This window comes from Solanum tuberosum, unplaced genomic scaffold (assembly GCF_000226075.1).
Source record: "Solanum tuberosum cultivar DM 1-3 516 R44 unplaced genomic scaffold, SolTub_3.0 scf00253, whole genome shotgun sequence".
Classification (NCBI taxonomy): Eukaryota; Viridiplantae; Streptophyta; class Magnoliopsida; order Solanales; family Solanaceae; genus Solanum; species Solanum tuberosum.
The window spans coordinates 702696-711132 of NW_006239176.1; the positions used below are offsets into that span (position 1 = coordinate 702696).

At 31.3% G+C, this 8437-nt stretch overlaps 1 long non-coding RNA gene across 1 annotated transcript; it reads left to right on the top strand.

Moving 5' to 3' along the window:
* The first annotated feature begins 452 nt into the window (after nt 1–452).
* On the top strand, nt 453–965 carry LOC107062658 (uncharacterized). The gene is made up of 2 exons (XR_001474774.1): nt 453–563; nt 656–965. It is a non-coding gene; the product is annotated as an uncharacterized lncRNA (long non-coding RNA).
* Nucleotides 966–8437: the final 7472 nt, after the last annotated feature.

Genomic DNA, 8437 nt, shown 5'->3' on the forward strand with positions numbered 1-8437 from the left:
AAACAAAGCATATTTTGGGAGTTGCCGTATTGGAAGGACAATCTGCTACGACATAATCTAGATGTGATGCACATTGAAAAAAATTACTTTGACAATTTGTTTAACACAGTGATGGATGTTAAGGGTAAGACAAAAGACAATCCAAAAGCTAGAATGGACATAAAGGAATATTGTAGGAGAAAAGAGTTATGGCTGCAGGAATTACAGAATGGTAAAATAGTTAAGCCAAAGCCAGTTTTTCATTCACATTGGATGAGAAACGTGAAATTATTGAGTGGGTAAAAAATTTGAGGATGCCAGAGGGCTATGCTTCGAATTTAGGAAAGTAGGCAAATATGAATGAAGGAAAATTGATAGTTATGAAAAGTCATGATTATCATGTGTTCATGGAAACTTTAATTCCTATTGCTTTTAGCCATCTACCCGAAAGGATATGGAAACCAATAACAGAGATTGGGACGCACTCCATTGAACCAGAGGTTTTCAAAAAGACTCATGTCAGGAAGAAAGAAAATGAGTCGGATCCGGATGTGTGGGTGGAGGAAAGGGCCGAACGAACTTTTGTAAGTTATTTAATATGAATAATATATATCAATAGTGAATATATTTATGTTATGTATATATATTGATGTCAATATGTATATTTAATATGCAGAATGACTTTCAGAAGTACGTTGCTGAGAATCTAGATAGTTCGGTTCAATTGACTCCTGAACTGTCCACTCAGATTTGGAAAGAAAAAGTAGGTAGGGGGGACGACACAAGGGTAGATTCTATGGTCTAGGCTCTCGCAACGATGTTAGACGCCTTCAGTCAGGCTTAGAAGGTATTGGATCGTCACGTTAAGCTGAGGCACTTGACGGTGTTCAAATTGCTGCTATGTCGGATCAAATAGCTAAACTTACAGCGGCACTAGTAGAGTCGGAGCGGAAAAGAGTAGCTGAACAACAAAGCATGAGTGAGACCGTTCAGCAAATCAAAGAACAAGTGATGAACCTCACTCGTCGACCTACTACTTCGGCTCCCGATGACACCGACGACGAGAGTGATGAGGATGATTATATAGATCTCACTCCCTAGTTTAGATCTCTGGACATTTATGAACTTTTTGAAATTTTAAAACGAATTTTAAAAGACTTTATAAGTCTTTAATTTATGATTTAGATACTTTTGAATGTTATTTTAAGTTTGTTGTTTTATGTTTTGTTTAGATTGTTTATAATTGTGTGTATTTGATTGGGCTGAATAGTGTAGAATTTAATTTAATTTAATTTGCAGGTGGGCAGCAGCAGCTGCGAGCTATTACTGTCAAAAATATTGCAGAAAAAGCGACGGACAGCGTGGTTTTGTCCGTCGCATTTTTGGGTTTTTAAAAATAAAATTTCCAGAAAAACGACGGACTGTGTCCCCCTTTAGAAATTAAAAAAAATTAAAATTAAAATAAAACGACGCAGTCCGTCGCTTTTTTTAAAAAAATTCAAAAAAGAAAAATAGTAAAAAAGCGACTTAGTCCGTCGCTAAAAGAGACGCAGTCCATCTCTAAAAGTGACGCAGTCCGTCGCTTTTTTAAAAACGATGTTGTCCGTCACTTTTTAGCGACGCAGTCCGTCGCTTTTTGAAAAGCGTCGAGCTAAAAAGCGACGGAAGTGACTGCGTCGCTTTTCCGTCGATTTTGACCAAAAAAGCGACGCAGTCCGTCGCTTTTGGCCGTCGTTTTTTGACAAATTTTTAGTAGTGTATTCAAGATTGGAATGCGTCGTCTCCAAGAAATTAAATGATGTTCGCAACAGGGGGAGTAAACTACGCGCTGCACTCTTTTTTCCTTGGCCTAGGTTATATCCCAATGGGTTTTTCTGACAAGGTTTTTAACGAGACAGCAAACAAAGCGTATTACAAGATATGTGCTCTTTTGTCCTTCACTAAGATTTTTTTCCACGGGGTTTTTTCTTAGTAATGTTTTAATGAGGCATATTATCTATCAATGGTCATCCAGGAGGAGTGTTGTAAATCATTTTGGTGGTTAAATGGATGACCATAACTCCTTGGTTAATTTCCCTCCTTTATGAGTAGTAATGTTATTGATAATGTGGTCAAATGGATGACCATAACTCCTAGGTTAATTTCATCCTTTATTGGTAGTAATGTTGTTGATATTATGGTTAATTGGATGACCATAACTCCTAGGTTTATTTCCACCTTAATGTGTAGTAATTCTCAAGGAATAATGTAATGTTTATGACACCCTTTAGAGGCATTAGGGTTCATATTGTATACACTTGAAGATTTGGTGAATACTTGAAAGAAAGAAAGTTAGCCTATATTGTTCCTCTTGTCTTATATTCTTCTTCTCTTCCTCTTTATATTGTTCCTTTGTTCTTAAGTTTTACAACATTTTCATAGTTTATGATTTTTTTATTCTTTTTATCAGTAATGAGCTATTTAACATTCCTTTTTCTCAACAGTATCCCTTCTATGATTTCAACTCATCTCAACTATCCGTTCAATTAGGGGTGTCTAAAAATTGAATCGATCGTCAAATTAAACCGAAAAAAGTGTTGTTGGATTATGGTTATTTTGTAATTGGGTTAAGGTAATTTAATGGTTTTATAAAAAGTTTTTATTGGGTTATCGATTCAATATTGATTTTTTAATATTGAGTTATTGGGTTAATCGATAACTCATTAAAAATATAATAATTTACTATTTTAATTTTTAGTCATACATAAATATCAAACAAAAAATATTACTATAATCACAATATTAAACTATAACTTTAAGGACCCTACACAATTAACACTGCTTAACTATGACATTTTAAAATTACCATTAACAACCAAAAACAAATACAAGCTAAAAGCACCTCGTCCATCATCAGTATTGATGATCCTCAAGCCTCAGAAAAATAGATAGTAATTAGGTACAAAAGTTTTACCCTTTAGATTTTAGTATTACTTTAGTCGTTCAGAACGTCAAAATCTAAGGAACTACGAACGGTGGCGGCTAGGGATTGTAATGACACCGGCAAGGATTAGGCAATTGCTAGGGTTGTGAATTGTAAGTATTTGTTATACTTTTACTACACTAAATGAGTAATTTGATTTTTCTCTTTTTTATTTGGTGTCAAATTGTTGGACAAGTCATATTTGTTTTGAAAGTATTTTCTTATTGGTTAAATCGAAAACTGAAGCGCTAAAAACCAAAAAATGATAAATCGAAAATCGATAACAAATATCTTATTGATTTTTGGTTATCGATTTAGCTTATTTAAAAACCAAAAATTGATGAATCGAACGATAGTATTTAAAACCGAACCGAGCAGACCAATACACACCCCTACGTTCAATAATGCAAAATTTAATGTTTGCGACATTAAAATTTCAAGGTTAAAAGGAGATGTGAATTAGAAAAATCAATTTGTGTAAAAATTTTATTTGACTGATTTAATTAGTGACGTGACCTATTTATCGTTGGCTATGTATAAAAAGTGGTATGTCAAAATTGACTATATTTTTCATTAACAAAATAATGGCACGAACGAGCACTTTGTTTAACGGCAGTGATACAGATAAACCCAAACTATTAACGGATGTCATAGCTAAACCTTTTATCGAACTTCAATAACATATTTGACCTTTTTCCTTTGTATAAACATAATTCATCGATGCCTAAAGTTTTAATTTAACATTTGCTTTAAATCTTCGTCTTAATATCCCTAAATAGAACATACAATAACATCTATAAAATACTACATGTAATATGCTTCATTACATGTTTGTATTTATGAAATAAATAAAAAATTTAAAAATACATTAACTAATTAATCATCTTGACCTCGACAAACAAAATTGCATATGACAATTCAAAAAAATCTGAACATATCATATATATTTATTTAATCTAGCTTTTATTTTAATAAAATTGCATTAATATTATTTTAAGAAATCATGTAGTTTCAAATACAACATACATAGGCGTTCGCAAACCTAGTATACAAATATCGGAAAAGGGTTAAATATATCCCTGTACTATTGGAAATAGTTTAGATATACCCCTCGTTATACTTTCGATTCATATATACCCCTGCCGTTATACTTTGACACAAATATACCGAGTTTTTGGCTAAAATCATCCTTAATCTATACCCAAAACTTAAACTACATCCTTAAAGTATCACTCTTAGCAGAAAACATCCTTCAAGTATTTAAAAGTGAACAATTTTCATCCTTCTACGTGAATTTATCAGAAAACTAATAGATCCCATAAAAATCAAGTCATCCCTTCATAATTATTATTCTTAGATACGTCAAAAATACTATTGTGAACTTTTTCGGTAATTGAGTTTTGCATTATGCAAAATCTTTTAATTTGATTATTTTTTTTCATGTAATTTGATATTAAAAATATTATTAGTTGAATATGTTTCTTCTCAATTGAATATGCTAGAAGCGGCGTTTGTTGGAGACTTCCGCTTCTAATAATGTAGAATGAAACTCAAATGCGAGACATAATCAATATTTTGATCACTTCAATATCAGAATGACCCAAAATTTATTGATCTTAATACAGTTTGACTTTGAAAAAGGTAAAGATAATTAAGCTTCAGCTTCTTTCCGTTACTAAATGAGAAAAAGAGCAGATCATGTATCCTCACACCTTCCAAACATTTTTTGTTTCAGTAAGCAATCATGTATCCTCACACCTTCCAAACATTTTTTGTTTAAGTAAGCAATGGTGCCTGAAATTTTTAATATTTTTTTCAAGAACTTCTTATAGCAGATAATGAAATTATGCAGGAAATTTTTTATTGATAGTCACGTGAACTGCTCATGTTTTTATAGAATCCTTTAGTTTTTTGTACAATATCTAACAGAAGGATGAAAATTGGTCACTTTTAAATACTTGAAGGATGTAGTTTAAGTTTGGGGTATAGTTTAAGAATGTTTTTGGCCAAAAACTCCAAATATACCCTTAATTTTAATGGAGAGACACATGTCAACTCAGGAATCAAACAACCCACTCCCAATTTAAAATATCCAATTTCTTTTAAAAACACAACCATTTTATCTATTCCCAACCCGTTTTCATAGTCATCTTCTCCAATTAAGTTTTTCATTAAAATCAGCACTTAATCACTACAAGACTACAATGTGGCGGGTCATTGTTTTTCCACCTAACCTAAAATATTTCTTATAGAACCTCCTGTCTTTGAAGTTATTCCAGCTCTTAAAAGATTAAAACAGTTGGTAATTGCTGCAAGTTAGAACTTAAAATTTTAAGCTTGATTGAGCTGGTCCTTAAAACATTTCAAGCATTGAGTCAATATGTATTAGATATATTGGCCAATAGGAGAAACTGAACTTAATTAAAGGTATTATGCTGTTTCATTGGAGTTGTTTGTTTTCATCACTGTGGTTCATGAACCACCAAATATTCCAACAATTAGTAGATCTAATTAAAAGATTAAGTCATGCTTATGGATTTTGTCATCACAGCGAGCAAGAGGCATATATGTGACAAAATTGAGTGTTGGAACTTTCGTGGTTGAATGCTCATTTTAATGAAAGTTTTAGTTAAAAAAGATGATTATGAAATGGGTTTGGTTCAATTGGGTATTTAAATGGGTGGGTTTCTAAAGGGAATTGGGTATTTAAAATTGAGGATGGATTGTTTGATTCATAAGTGGACAAGTGTCATTCCGTTAAAATTAGGGGTATATTTGTTACAAAGATAACGGCAGGGGTATATATGAATTGAAAGTTTAACGAGAAGTATATTTAAACTATTTCTAATAGTATAGAGGTATATTTGACCTTTTGCCCTACAAAAAATCACATCTTTTCCAATTCAAAAATTGTTGGAGTTATTACCTTAATAGTTACAGTGTCAGTTTTACCTTTTTTATTAAACCATCTCCACCCCCTTTATACAAAAATTCTGAAAAGAAACATGAATTATATAGAGTGATTATTTTTTCTGAAAAATCTTATTTATTTTATAGAATAAGAAAATTTAGCTCAAAATGAAAATAATAATATAATATTATATAAAGAGAAAAGAATATTCCCTTTTTAGAGTGAAAAATGGAAAATAGAGTTAAAGTTGATTTCTCAAGACAAAAATAGAGAATTGAATTGAAAATTGTAATATCTTTTATCGTGATCAATTAATAATTTACCATTATCAATTGCAGGATTCCCTCGATATTTTGGGACATCTATGGTCAGTTTTAACGTTGTTTCATGGAGAAAATATAAATATATAAAATTAATACTATAGTATATAACTTTTGGATGTTGTGAAAAGTTGTTTGTTTGGGGAATGAGGCACCACGTGCATTTTGTAGTGCGCTGAAAAATGTAAATCGAGATAATAACTTAGGGCACCCGACCCCATTCTCTATTTTACTCTCTAAATATAGAATTTTTTATTTTTTTTCAGATAACCAACTTCAACCCAATTCTCTATTTTACTCTCTAAAAAAAAATTATTTTTCTCTCTTCTCAATATTATATTATTATTTCTATTTCTATTTTATTATTTTATTTCATAATATAAATCATTTCTTCTCTTTGCAAATAATCACTCTATAATCCTTATGTAATACAAAATTTCATTTTTTTTTTCAAATTCTTCATTTAATATAAAATTATATTTTAATCTAAATTTCTAAATAACATAAATTGCAATAAATATTACATATAATACATATTAACGAACAATTCAAATAAAAGTGAAATCATTGATGAAATATAATTACATCATAAATATTGTATTATCGTAATATTTATTTTAATCCTTATGTAAATAATCAACTTTCAAAACTATTACGTTACTCTCATAAATGTTCTATTAAATGTATTATGGAGTTCAAAATGAGCAATTTTTTGTCCTTTTTTTAGGTGTAGCTAAAAATTGTTTAAATTAACAATTTCATCTTGTATCCAATTATTTTGTGTACTAGTTTATTTCCCCTATTTCATTTTGAACTATTGCATCAAATATTTTCATACTCTTTAAAAAGTGTAGTTTAATAATTTATCACTATAACATAAAAGTAGATTGTTTAAATTATCATGTAAATTTTGTGCATACTTCATAATGAAACATAATTATAAACTAAATTACATATTTAATGTAACATCTCGCTATTCGAAAGAACTAGAAAGAGACATTTTTGGAAAGAATGAAAATCTGGAAATTTGCTTAAGTTAAGTTAAGAATGAGTTTTGGTCAAATTTCAAACAACCATAACTCCTAGCTCTGGATGAGTTAGGTTGTTTTCAGATATCGTAGAAAAGATCTTGGAATAATCTTTCCAACGCCGTCAAGTTTGCGCGATTTCGAGTTTGTATGAGTGAGATATGCCCATTTGAAGTTGGGCTATTCAAATAAGGAAAGTCTAATCCGGATTTTGGAAGGGTATTTTAGTCTTTTCCTTACTCATTTACTTTAATTTGTTTTTATGAGTTTATTTGGGGTCTAATCAGAATTAGACCAGTTTAGAAAAGTTGAAGTTCACGCTAGGGTTGGAGAAAAGAGAAAAGAGGAGAAAGGAGAAGAAAAGTTCAAAGTTCGTCGATTTCTTGGAGATTTTCGTGTGGATTTCGCCAAGGATTTAATTCTACAAGGTATGTGAGACTTTCATAGCATTGGGTTCGTTCACCCATGAGCCAAACATGTTTAGTTCAGCGAAATTCGTTCTAAAGAGGTTGAAAGTTTGATGTTCTTGATATGTATTCTTGAATTTGTTTTCGTTCTTAAATTGGGCTGAATGGAGAAGTTTCTAAGATCTTTACGTTGAGTTTTAGAGTTGTTTTGAGTTAGGTTCTTGGGTACATATACTGGGTATCTGAATCTAAAGAGAATTTGAGAAAAATAGTCGAGTTTAGGCGAATTGGGACTGGAAAATGAAGAAGGAAAAAGTCGAGCGAATCTGGACAGTGGGGCCGCGCGCGGACCTGCTCCTCAGATTTGAGAAAAGTTTCTTCGCGGAGCGGAGCGGTCACAGACCGTTCTGCCTCAAAAGTTATTTTCGTGACCAAATAATTAAATACATTTTCGCGTCGCGGATCTGCTTTCAGGCAGTGATTTCTTGACTTTTTTCTCATGTTTAGCTATCTAACAACACTCCTAAACATCATGAGATCTTTCTTATCACAAATCACAATCCTTGAATCCACAATTCAATTCAAGGAAAGTTAAGAGTCAAGTCAAGAGAAGTTCATAGAGTCTTCCAAAAGTCTTTTACAAATGTTTTAACTTTGTTTTAAGACTTGAGTTTTGAGTTGAGTAAAGAGTAAAGTTTGAAGTTCAGTTCTTCAAAAGTGTTTATCGAGACTATGTATTCCCAAAGAGTAAAATATTTTCACATTTAAAGAAGAAAAGAAACCTTGATTTCCAAAAGAGCCTTTGAGCTAGTTTTCAGTAAAGAGTAAAT